The sequence below is a fragment of the Crassostrea angulata genome, chromosome 3, assembly GCF_025612915.1.
Source record: "Crassostrea angulata isolate pt1a10 chromosome 3, ASM2561291v2, whole genome shotgun sequence".
Classification (NCBI taxonomy): domain Eukaryota; kingdom Metazoa; phylum Mollusca; class Bivalvia; order Ostreida; family Ostreidae; genus Magallana; species Magallana angulata.
This window is the reverse complement of record NC_069113.1, coordinates 54591990-54604180: the sequence shown is the minus strand read 5'-3', so window position 1 is coordinate 54604180 and position 12191 is coordinate 54591990. Positions and strand designations below refer to the sequence as shown.

Below are 12191 nucleotides of genomic sequence, written 5' to 3'. Positions count from 1 at the left end.
TTTTTGGCAGCCGCCCGCCATTTTCACATTTTAATAACCGGATTTTTTTCTTGGAAAACCAAGTTAAAATGAAACGGTTGTGGTTAAAGTAACTGTAGCAAATTAGTCGTATTTAAAGACATATCAATAATACAGGAACAATTGATATTGTAACTTTGCATGCGCCTCTTCCCAATAAACTCGTTTGCAAAATTAATGAACAATGGTATCTTATCAATTCTACCGCTGTCGAGAAAAGAAGACCAGTAACTGAGAAAGAATCCTTGTCATTCTAATGAGCTTGGATTCAATTATTATTTACCTCGCCGCAATTACGCTTCCTCCCTCTAAGCTTATGGCCCAGTCGCATAAACCAATCCAACGGGGACCAGAAAAGTACGACAGCCGCAGGAATGGTTACAACAGTTAGTGAGAGAAACCAAGGATTTATAATTGTCTGAATCGGCAATGATTATTCGACTGTTTTAATTAATCCTACCATTTAACTTTACACTGAATATATCCAAATATTTAAATAAATGACCAGCTTTAGCTTAGCAGGTACACATTTATTTCAACATCTTGATAAACCATTGGCTCTGTTCATTTTTTTATGTCAAACTTAGGTGTTACTTTTATCTTATAATAATATATCCAAGACGATGGTAATTCCAAAAGCTTTGAAAGAGATTCTCACTCGTTAAAATCTTGAAAATGCTGGCGGTAAAGGTGAGGGAATAACCTGATCTGTTAAATCCAGGATTCCCGGCCACATTAACGAGGATCAAACGCTGCTCCTCCATTGGAGCTTACAGTCATCATATATCAAAATGCATCCAAAATAATTGCAAGTATTTACGAGTCCCCCAGCTCTGCTTTATGTTGGGATTTTACTTACGTATATTTCTGGACATGAAAGAGGGATGGCCTTCGGAGAAATTTGGATTAAATACTTTGGCAGACACCCTTAGCTTTTGTACGATATAATTCATTTAACCTTGAATTTACTTTATCAAACATATGGATTCGTGGGTGGGTTAAAAGCTTATAACTAGTATTATGCAATAACTAATTAATTATGATGGTAGTAACGTAAAGGTTCAACAGTTTTATAATATTGTTGTTACTCTTAAGAAAACATTTTGCTCCAATGTTATTAATATTTCTGAGAGATGTCGCGTAATATTCATTATTGGCTTCACTGCTAACTAGACTTTTTTTCCGGACGCTATAAGCGGACTTCTCGCTTCCATGCTTCTTATTTCCTCGCTGACTGATTCCTGCGTATTTGCCTATCGATTTCAATAAAAGCATTACGTTGACAATCTCCTCAAATCAGAATCTCCTTTACAAAGTCACCAAAACATCTCTACCTTCATTACCCTCAATCAGAACTTTATTTCCTTTTTATCGTTTCGTTATTTTCATTGAAAGTCGGTGAAAAATAATAGAACTAAAGAGCCAAATAAACGGTTGTTTCCCCTAATTGTTGTTGCAGCTTTTGGCCTCCTACACCGTTGCAAAGTCATGCAACAGTGTCCTGAATAAATATCGAATAACATGGAGCGATGGGAGCACAACAGTTTTTAAAGATATTTTGGCCGGTTTCATAGACCAAGGGGAATAGAATCAATTAGGAAACCATCAGATACAGTCTGAAGTTTAACCTAGGTTCTGAACATGAAAGCAAAATATTAATACTCAGATGGAGAAAACTTCTGGGATTCAACACTGAGCGAATTTCAAACGCTGCAAGATGTATGAGAGAACAAATTGGAATGAGATAAAAATGCTTTGTAAACCTAGCGAATGTTGAAACACACACTCTGTTACAGATACTATAGGTCAGTGTGTAAACACTAACCTATTTTTTAATTATAATTTCTTAGCGTTTCATTACAAAGTTCATTCTGCAAACTAAAAATTATACAAATTTCTAACTTCAATTTACATACATGTATATTCCATAGTTTGTTTTATTTCCAAATACTGTAATAATTATACCGGTAATTTCACTGCAATGCGATTACAGCACTGTTTTACTTTTTAATGGAGTCGTACTTACCCTACAGTAGCGCCACACCTCCCGGTTGTATTCTAATCACTACTGGACATCCATCACCACTGATTATTGCTGGGGTACGCTGCCTGGCTCCTGGTACCGGTGTATCCAGTCGCTGTGTGTGCCCCAGTGTATGCTATGTTAAATTAAGTGCTCCCAGATACTCCACAACTTGATTGGGCTCAATATATAAATATGGAATGTTTTATCCCCGAGAAACGCCCGTAATTTGTCGGGATCTGATCGCCGTGATTATGCATATCTATTTTCCGCCATGGAGACGTTTTTGTATTTCCCGGCCCAAGCATGGATTGCCTTTTTTTTAGTCCTTATGTTATTAACTGAAGACCGTGATACGGCTCTAGCGATTCCCTACATAGCTTCCATCGTTTGACCTTTTCGCTGCATTTTCTACTATTCTGATATAACGCTAAAATATATATAACAAAAATGACGACGATTCCTTAATTAAATTTCTTTGAGTTGAGTTATTTCCTATGCTTATCTATGCTTTTAATTGTAAATCAGCGCGATGAAATAAATTTTACTGTGCACACGCCTAATGTAATGAGAGTTTTTGGCATTTGAAACAACTGGAAGATATGAAAACATTAGATCAGAAACATACATATTCTTCAAATTTGATGGAGATGTTGGACGACGGATGGGGGAGAATAGAGTAATCATTTTTTTTTATTTTGATATTACTACGTACATACTGAAATCATGTAAAAAGGATAGAACAGCTTGCCATTTTGTGATAGGCGAGTTGGATATTGCCAATTTACACTGCAGTTGTACGAGCGAGTTCGCGAAATTAGGATTGTTAAAATTACCAATTACTCGACCAATTCGCCACCTGATTTTAAATTTCACAGATAAATGTTGATTTTTTGCGGCGCTCTACACGATTATGACACTTTAATTCATTTCTTGGCAGTACGTTATCGCTTACGTCCGTGGTCTGTTGGCTCTAAGCCTTTGTAATGTGGTGAGCGAGTGGATTACCATAGAATATAGAATATGTAGAGCTAGGCCATAGGAATAAAGACTAGCAAAGCGTATCCAACCTACGAATATTTTCTTCATTATCCACCAAAATATGAACTCATGCACCTATTGTTACTTTGGAAGTATGACATCAAATGATATTGCACTATCAATTGCACTTTTGTATGATAAAAAGTGTATTTGGGTTGGAACAATAATTGCGGTAAGCCTTTTTTCAGATCTATTTAAGACTAGTTTTGTAAGTCGGCTACGAAGGAAACTAGCAAGATTCAATCCTAATATATCATACTATAAGGTACACCAAGCTTTGATGCCTGAAACGTCAAACTTCAAAGAGGTCTAAATAAACGGGGATGAAATTTGATTCAATATTAATAATTTCTACCTTCCTTCCGTTCATTATAATTCGAAGCACCTGTGTAATTCCCAGCAGAAGTGACCCCCATTGTCAGTACAGACAAACAGACGCGCGGGCAATGAAAATATTATTTAAGTTTTCCTTTGGATTTTCAGCTGCCATCAACATGTCAGTTCTATAGATCTAAACAAGAAACCATTTCATTTCATGTATCATTATTAATAACATGGGCCCCATTCACTTACACTGGAAACCATTGAAGATTGCTGATACAATTGACATTTTTTAGTGCTTGATTTTACTGAGCGGACATATAAACCGAAATTTTATAAAAAAAAAAAACAAAAAAAAAAAAAACAAATATCATATCAATTGCCACGGTTTTATTCCGTAATAACTGCATATTGTTTTGTTCAGATAATTTAAAAAAATATATATCATGAAATTTTATGATAACCACCATATGTGCAAGAGTTTAGTAAACCATTTGTGTGTCTGTTCGTCTTTGAAATATTGAGGATATGCACAGACGGACTAAGGCCAATTCATTCATCGAAATATATGCAACTGCATCTAAGTCAGTAGCAATTCATCATGTATCAGCACATCGTCGACTTAAAAATTACACAAATGATGTACGCGCATTTTCATGTATTTCTAATAAAATCCTCTTGGATCCATTTACATAAGTCATTAACACTCATATAGCATAGTTACGCGAACCAGTGTTGCCAAATGAACCATGCATGTAACTTTTTTTTATTAAAGAAATCGCAATATTGCAACCGGTAATGAAGATCGAATATAAAACATTTTTGATGTAGCATATTTTGCTTCTAGGTATACAATGAAAATAAATCAAGTAAAAGACTGAATGTATGGGATTTTATTGTGAATTATTTCACGCTTAATGATCAAAATTACTGTCGTTTTCATTAAAAGATTATTCAAAATACAGTGACAACCCAGAAAAGGCGCTTTTATTGAGCCAATTACAAGTAACGATAAAGATAATGGGAAACAGCGGGATTGCTGTCAAATCACTAATGTTTTCATATCAGAACATCGAGCCCGGGGTAATTAAATTATCGACAGATTCTTTATGTGTTATGTATAGAAATGCTGAACAGCGATTGTATCTATAAATGAAATTTCTTGTTTAATTAGCCATTTATCTATGTAACGGATGTTCGTAAACGATTTTATTTAAAACTTTTTTCTACATAAACGAGTTGATTAATTTTCTATCTATTTTTATAGAACTTTCAGTATAAGTAAGATGCGGGAAGAAAATTATTATATTGAGCTAATAACATTATAATTATCTCGATGCACCTGCAACAGAGTTTCAAGTTATCATCGTTATCTTACAGGGTTGTTTTTTTTCAGAGTAGATTATCTTGTTTTTTGTAACTTTATAATTATTTTGAAAAATTACAAACCCAAGACAAAACAATGCTATATATATACCAGTGTATATCGATCATAAAATTTTATAAGCAATGTTGTTTGCAATCAGTGACGTATTTCCTAAGGGTACGTCTGTGCTTGGTATGCTAATTATATCACCCCTCTAAAATATGAATAAAAAGACGAAGATACATAGTAAAAATAAAATTAGGACTTCAGATTATCAGTACACGTATTATTTTCTTTAAGTAGTGTACATTACGAATATATTCATTGTATAATTACGTCACTATGTTTGTATGTGTATATATATATATATATATATATATATATATATATATATATATATATATATATATGTGTGTGTGTGTGTGTGTGTGTGTGTGTGTGTGTGTGTGTGTGTGTGTGTGTGTGTGTGTGTGTGTGTGTGTGTGTGTGTGTGTGTGTGTGTGTGTGTGTGTGTGTGTGTGTTGAAAAATCATAGTTAGATTTATTAGTGTTTTTAAGGTGGCTCTATACACCCACAGTTTATTCCAATTTTCAATAGAAGACCATAAAACATATACTTATCAAATATTAAAATGACGATAAGGATACTATAGGTATTTTTAAAGAATTTTCTAATGTTTTTTCGTGTTTTTGTAAAATATTTTTTAAAAAGACAGCTATAAACAAATTGAGAGAAATTATTTTGTCATATGATGGATATTTCCTTCGGACACATAAAAAAAAATATAACACTTCTTAACATTCAAAAATGTTATTATTGCAATTTTTTTAGTAATTCCCCAAAACATAATTTTTCATATTTTCTTACTCTGTTGACAAATCATCTGAAAAAGTTGCTTGATGTTATAAGAAAATGTATTTTAATAAATGTGACATAAAAAATTAAATGAAAACCATTGCAAATAAACACAAACAATATTTTAAATTTTATTTGGTATGAAAGTTCGTCATGTAAGGGTTATCGTTCCTAAGTCCCAAGGCCCAAACACCTTGAGGACTTTTCATTTCTGAGTTGAAGAAAATTTCCTAAATATAATGTTGGAATGATAAATACATATATATTTCATTATAGACTTTTTTAATAGCACTGTATAAGTGAATATATTCGCTTTAATGTAAAACTAAGTAAAATAGATAAAGGGGAACATTGACTAGGCTAAAACGATTTATGTATCCCAACTGGCTGAAAGTAATTCAAAACAACCATCTCATCCCCGTTAGGTGTCGATATTAATGTGCATTAAAGTATATTAAAATTGAAATATTTTCACCTGTTTAGAATTTTCTTACACAGTATTCACCAAAAAATGTGTTATAGAAATTTTTGGAAAGTCAAAAAATATATTGTTCTCAACGGGATTCGAACTCATAACCTACTGGTTTGTAGTGAACCAACAATTTTCATTTCTGAGTTGAAGAAAATTTCCTAAATATAATGTTGGAATGATAAATACATATATATTTCATTATAGACTTTTTTAATAGCACTGTATAAGTGAATATATTCGCTTTAATGTAAAACTAAGTAAAATAGATAAAGGGGAACATTGACTAGGCTAAAACGATTTATGTATCCCAACTGGCTGAAAGTAATTCAAAACAACCATCTCATCCCCGTTAGGTGTCGATATTAATGTGCATTAAAGTATATTAAAATTGAAATATTTTCACCTGTTTAGAATTTTCTTACACAGTATTCACCAAAAAATGTGTTATAGAAATTTTTGGAAAGTCAAAAAATATATTGTTCTCAACGGGATTCGAACTCATAACCTACTGGTTTGTAGTGAACCAACAAACCTACTGCGCTACGGTGTAACATATCGATGATGCTAAAGAAACTCTTTAAAAACTTATATTTGATTTTATTGTTTATTTCGATAAATAATGCCACACAACGTGAAGGTGTCACATACCACATTACTTGTAAGTAATGAATTTTCCAATTATCAAATTAAATCTATTCATTTAACAAATTTTTCAAACGAGCGGTTCCCATACAATTCGCCTCAGTTTAAATCAGCCAGTACCGGAAATGCATGTTTCCAGATTTACTTTTTTGCGTACTGCGTCATCGAAAAGTGGTGTATAGAGCCACCTTAACATCGATATATTCATTCATTTTTTCCTTGGATACATAATGATCCCCATGATCCCAAACATGGAAAAATTAACACGTCTAATCAAAGGCTGGTGCATCGTCGCAAACCAAGACCATTATATGTACGATTCTCTCCCATGCATCTGGGGCTATGCGGATTCCGGACCGTGGCGTAGGACGGCGGGCCTGTTGCGAATAAATCAGTCTTTTATGTAAACTCAATGTGTAAAACATGTCGATGTGATAAAAATTTATTTACCTTGGTCATTGAAAATGTATAATCATATCAGATTTGAAACAAAATTTCATATAATAAGAAATAACGTCTGAAGGAACTATATTGATTGTTTGTTTCATTGAACAGTATTCAATAAAATCCAGTGAAACCGTGTCATTTCTCATCGCTTGACGTGATGAGAAGCACTAAGGTTCTTGCAAAAAGGAGCTTTAGAAATGTTAATAGCCTGTCCTTATAAATGTTTATAAATAAAATTTCTAGTTGAACATCCAATTTTGTCGATAAAAAAATTTGTATACTTATTACGTAGCATCATACAGAGTAATTGATGGATTAATTGAACTCGTAATTTATGTTTTGGATTTGAAGTAAGTGACATTTTCATTTTCAAAAGCCTCTATCCGATTATGAAAGAACATAAGCAGAAAGGAGATCATGTGAAGCTAGTTAGAGATATTCTCTACATTAATGGTCAACCCTACAACCCGGAAACTGAGGAGGAGTACAGTAACCCACCCAGGCGTGACAGACCAACACCAAACCGACATCGGAGCGTGTCTAACAAAAGGCGTCGAATCAGCTCGTCACAGGAAACGCGATAGGGACTCGTTGGGGAGTGTTCCAATAATACAAAACCAATCAATGAACCTCAGTGCGTGCGTACTTATTGTGACCTTAAAATTCTGTCATGAAATTGTTGCGGCGTAAAGAAAAAACTGAATTACTCAGAATTCCAAGAACTTGTCAAAGAGCAAGATATCGTATGTTTACAAGAGACAAAAACTGACGATTTAGATGTCATAGAAATTGATGGGTACGAAATAAAAATGAAAAACAGAGTCAAATATGGTAGAGTAAATTCTGGAGGTATTATACTAGCATATAAGCAAGAATTGAGCGAATTTATTAACATACATGAAACGGAATCGAAAGCTGTATTATGGTTTGAAATTTCGAAACAACTTACTAATTATGAAAAGAATTTATTAATAGGCATTGTATATTTACCTCCAGAAAATTCAAAATACAGTAATAGAGATTCATTGAATATGATAGAATTAGAAATGCAAGAATTGTGCTTTGATGATAAACATGTAATATTAACAGGTGATTTCAATGCTCAAACTGGAACAAGTTCAGAATTTTTTGATATTGAAAATGCAAAAAATGACCAATTTAATGAAATTTTTGATAACATGGAAGATGACCTGACATTTTTAAGCAATAAAACTGAAAGAAACAACGAAGACAAACACCAAAATGCATATGGTAAAATGCTACTAGAAATGTGTAAAGCAAACAAGATGCTAATTGTAAATGGGCGCATTGGTGATAATTTATCAGGGAAGCTAACATGTAAAGGTTCGAGCACTGTTGATTACTTCCTCTGTGATTATTCTACTTATAAATATGTGTCGAATATGAGAGTTCTTGAACAAAGCAAACTTTTTTCTGATTGTCATACACCTATTATATTGTATTTAAATCTACAGCGAAATACAAATGGAGCTGTGTCTCAATTGAAGGTTGATTGTTTAGAAAAAATTAAACCATGGGATCCTACTAAAGAAAACTTATATGTACAATCTATTGATACCGAACATCTTAGCAAACTTTTATTATTGTTAGATAACAGTTGTGTTGAAAATACCACGGATGTTGTTATTAATGATATTGTCGAAATGCTTAATAATATATATATAGATGCTGCTAAAATTGCCATAGGCTCAGGTGTTATTGGTGGAAAAAATCAAAACTCAAAAACACATACCAATTCAAAACCTTGGTTTACAAAAGCATGCAAAAAAGCTCGTACAAAATATCGTAATAGCAAAGTTTATTATTATAGAAAACGTACAGTAAATGCGCATAAAAAATATAAAGAACATGAAAAAAACTACAAAAAAATTATTGATAAAGAGCAACTGAAGTACAGAAACAAAATTAGTAAACATTTGAAAGATATCAAAAACAAAAATCCTAAAGAATATTGGAAAGTAATAAATAAGTATAACAAAAATAAAAATTGCCAAAATCAATCGGCAATCGGTATTGATGATCTTTATCAGTATTTCAGAGACTTAAACAGGTCTCCCGAAATAAGCGATGAAAATAATCACATGGTTGATAATGAAATTGCTAATTTACAGTATGAAGATTTTAATCACGATCTAAATAATTACATTACCCAAGATGAAATAAAAAAAGCAATTAAGAATCTAAAAAATAATAAAGCCAGTGGGGAAGATGGGATAAGAAACGAATATATTAAAGCAACACAGCAGTTAATGTTGCCAGTTTATGAAAAGTTGTTCAATTTAGTTTTTTCGTCTGGTAAGATTCCCTCTATTTGGTTGGAGGGAAATATTATACCAATATACAAAAACAAGGGTGTTAAAACCAACCCACAAAACTACAGACCAATCACTATACTACGGAAGCTTATTGAGGCCAGTTCCGTAAATAAATTAATTTATATTGCGTTAAATCGCAATAGTTATTGCGTTTTAATGCAATCTTTTGCGTTTATTTGCAATGTATTTTGCGTTTAAACGCAAAAGATTGCGATACAACGCAAAAAGTTATGCGATTAAAGGCAAAGTGGATTGCGTTTAAACGCAAAGTTCTGCGTTTAAACGCAATGTATTGCGTTTAATCGCAAAATCATTGCGTTTAAACACAAAGCAAATATTGCGTTTAAACGCAAAGCTATTATTGCGTTTAAACGCAATATATTTTGCGAATAAACGCAAACGTTTTTGCGATTTAACGCAATAATGTTTGGGATTAAACGCAAAAAATTTTGCGATTAAATGCAATTGTTTTGCGATTAAACGCAATAATTTTTCCGTTAAATCGCAATTAATTCATTTGCTTATACACCCTTAGTATATGTACCAAGTCCGTGATTTGATGACAACACTTGACACATCACAAAGACTCAATTTTTGGTTGTCACTTGGAACAACTTAAAATGAAATAGTAAGTTGTCATAACTTGAAAGCATCAGGCACTTCTAAGCAAACGTATCCTAAAAAGAAGGATCGCGCTATATAATAAATACAAGAGAGAGAATAAGTCGTTGCTTATATTTGTTTCCAAATTCTTCCTTAGAGATGACATGCAAAATGGCTATTGATGGATTCACCAGTGATGTTTGCTTGCCGGATACTTTGTATCTAGACTGTGAGAAATAGTTGGATTGAAAAAACGGAAAAGACTCCATCGCAAAGGGCATTATGCCAAGGGGCCTTACAAATAGAGGCATGTCGATTCGTGTGACAAATTAAAACAAATGGAACTTGCACAAACAGTTGCATTGACGGCTATACTATGAAAATTTATTGTCTCCAAGATATTACCAAATTGAATAGGTTATATAACCTTTTCAAAAAGTAAAATCATCTATTTGAATAGGTGATTACATCTATTCACACTGAAAGAGTGATAAATGTATCATTGTTTTCAAATATGTGATATCCCTTGTTCACATCACAAGATAAATAAGTGATTAATGGGTAATAATACCAATTCTAATAAATGCTATCACTTTTTCAATAGGTGATATCACTAATTCAAATCAACAATGATATAATAAAGTATTATGGATGGCAGTAATACAGTGTATGCGCGGACTATTTGAGTTTATTGAATAATTAAGATTCGATTTACGAGAAACAATATGAAAAACCATTAGAAATAGAGGAGAGAGCACGACGAAAAAAGCGAGAAATGTCTAACATAACGTTTAATGAACAGATTGACCAATGGTTGTGACATAACATTAATAGTATGTCCTACTTATACATAACATAAGTATGTCATAAACCTCTTCTTTTGGTCTGAATAGAAAAAGTCATGTTCAAATTTTAAAAAAAGTTTTGCAATAAAACGCAATAACTATTGCGTTTAAACCCAATACCTTTTGCGATTAAACGCAACGATTATTGCGTTTAATCGCAAATTTATTGCGTTTAATCGCAAAAACGTTTGCGTTTATTAGCAAGAATTATTGCGTTAAAACGCAATCTTACCTTTGCGTTTAAACGCAATAATTTTTTGCATTTAAACGCAATACTTTTGCGTTTAAATGCAAAACTTTGCGTTTAAACGCAAACTTTTGCGTTAAAACGCAATGTTCTTTGCGTTTAAACGCAATTGCTATTGCGTTTAATTGCAATCTTTTGCGTTTAAACGCAAAACTTATTGCGATTTAACGCAAAAGATTGCGATTAAACGCAATAGTTATTGCGTTTAAACGCAAAATAAATTATTTTTTCTGCTAAGCTGGCCTCAATAAGCTTCCGTACTATACTAAGCTGTATTGGAAAACTTTTTACCTCCATTCTTAACGAACGACTGAATACATTTTCCGATGAATTTAACTTATTACATGAAAACCAAACAGGTTTTAGAAAAGAATATTCAACCATTGATATTTTTACATTACATATTCTATTCGAACTTTTGAGAACGAAGAAGAAAAAACTTTATTGTATGTTTGTAGATTTCGAAAAAGCGTTTGATAACGTATGGCGAAAAGCATTGTGGTTTAAACTATTATCCCATAATATTTGTGGCAAAATGTTTAATATTATTTTCAATATCTACAGTCATATTAAGTCAAGAATTGTTTACAATAATGAAACCTCTACTTTTTTTCATTGTGAAAACGGAGTGAGGCAAGGTGAAAATATGTCAGCCTTCTTATTCTCTATGTACCTTAATGATTAGCATGACTTTTTAAATGAGTCTAATGTACAAGGTTTACCAACTATTACTGACATGTTAGAAAATAAGTTAGATATATTTTTCAAATTATTTGCTATATTATATGCAGACAACACTGTACTGTTAGCTGAATCTCCCGAGGAATTGCAAAGAGAGATAGATTGCTTTCATACTTATTGCATAAAATGGAACCTGAAAATGAATATCGATAAATCTAAAATAATAATATTTAGCAAAGGTAGGCAGAAAGAAAACGTGCAGATAAAATATAACGATAAATTTATTGAAGTTG

The 12191-nt window shown here is 32.4% G+C and overlaps 1 protein-coding gene across 1 annotated transcript in view; it reads right to left on the bottom strand.

Moving 5' to 3' along the window:
• The window catches only part of LOC128176032 (neuronal acetylcholine receptor subunit alpha-10-like), a 38643-nt gene extending 36120 nt beyond the window's left edge, over positions 1-2523 (bottom strand). Inside the window, exon 1 of the mRNA XM_052842026.1 lies at positions 2045-2523. The gene's annotated coding sequence lies outside the window, so the exon portion shown is untranslated. The remainder of the gene's footprint in view (positions 1-2044) is intronic.
• Positions 2524-12191: the final 9668 nt, after the last annotated feature.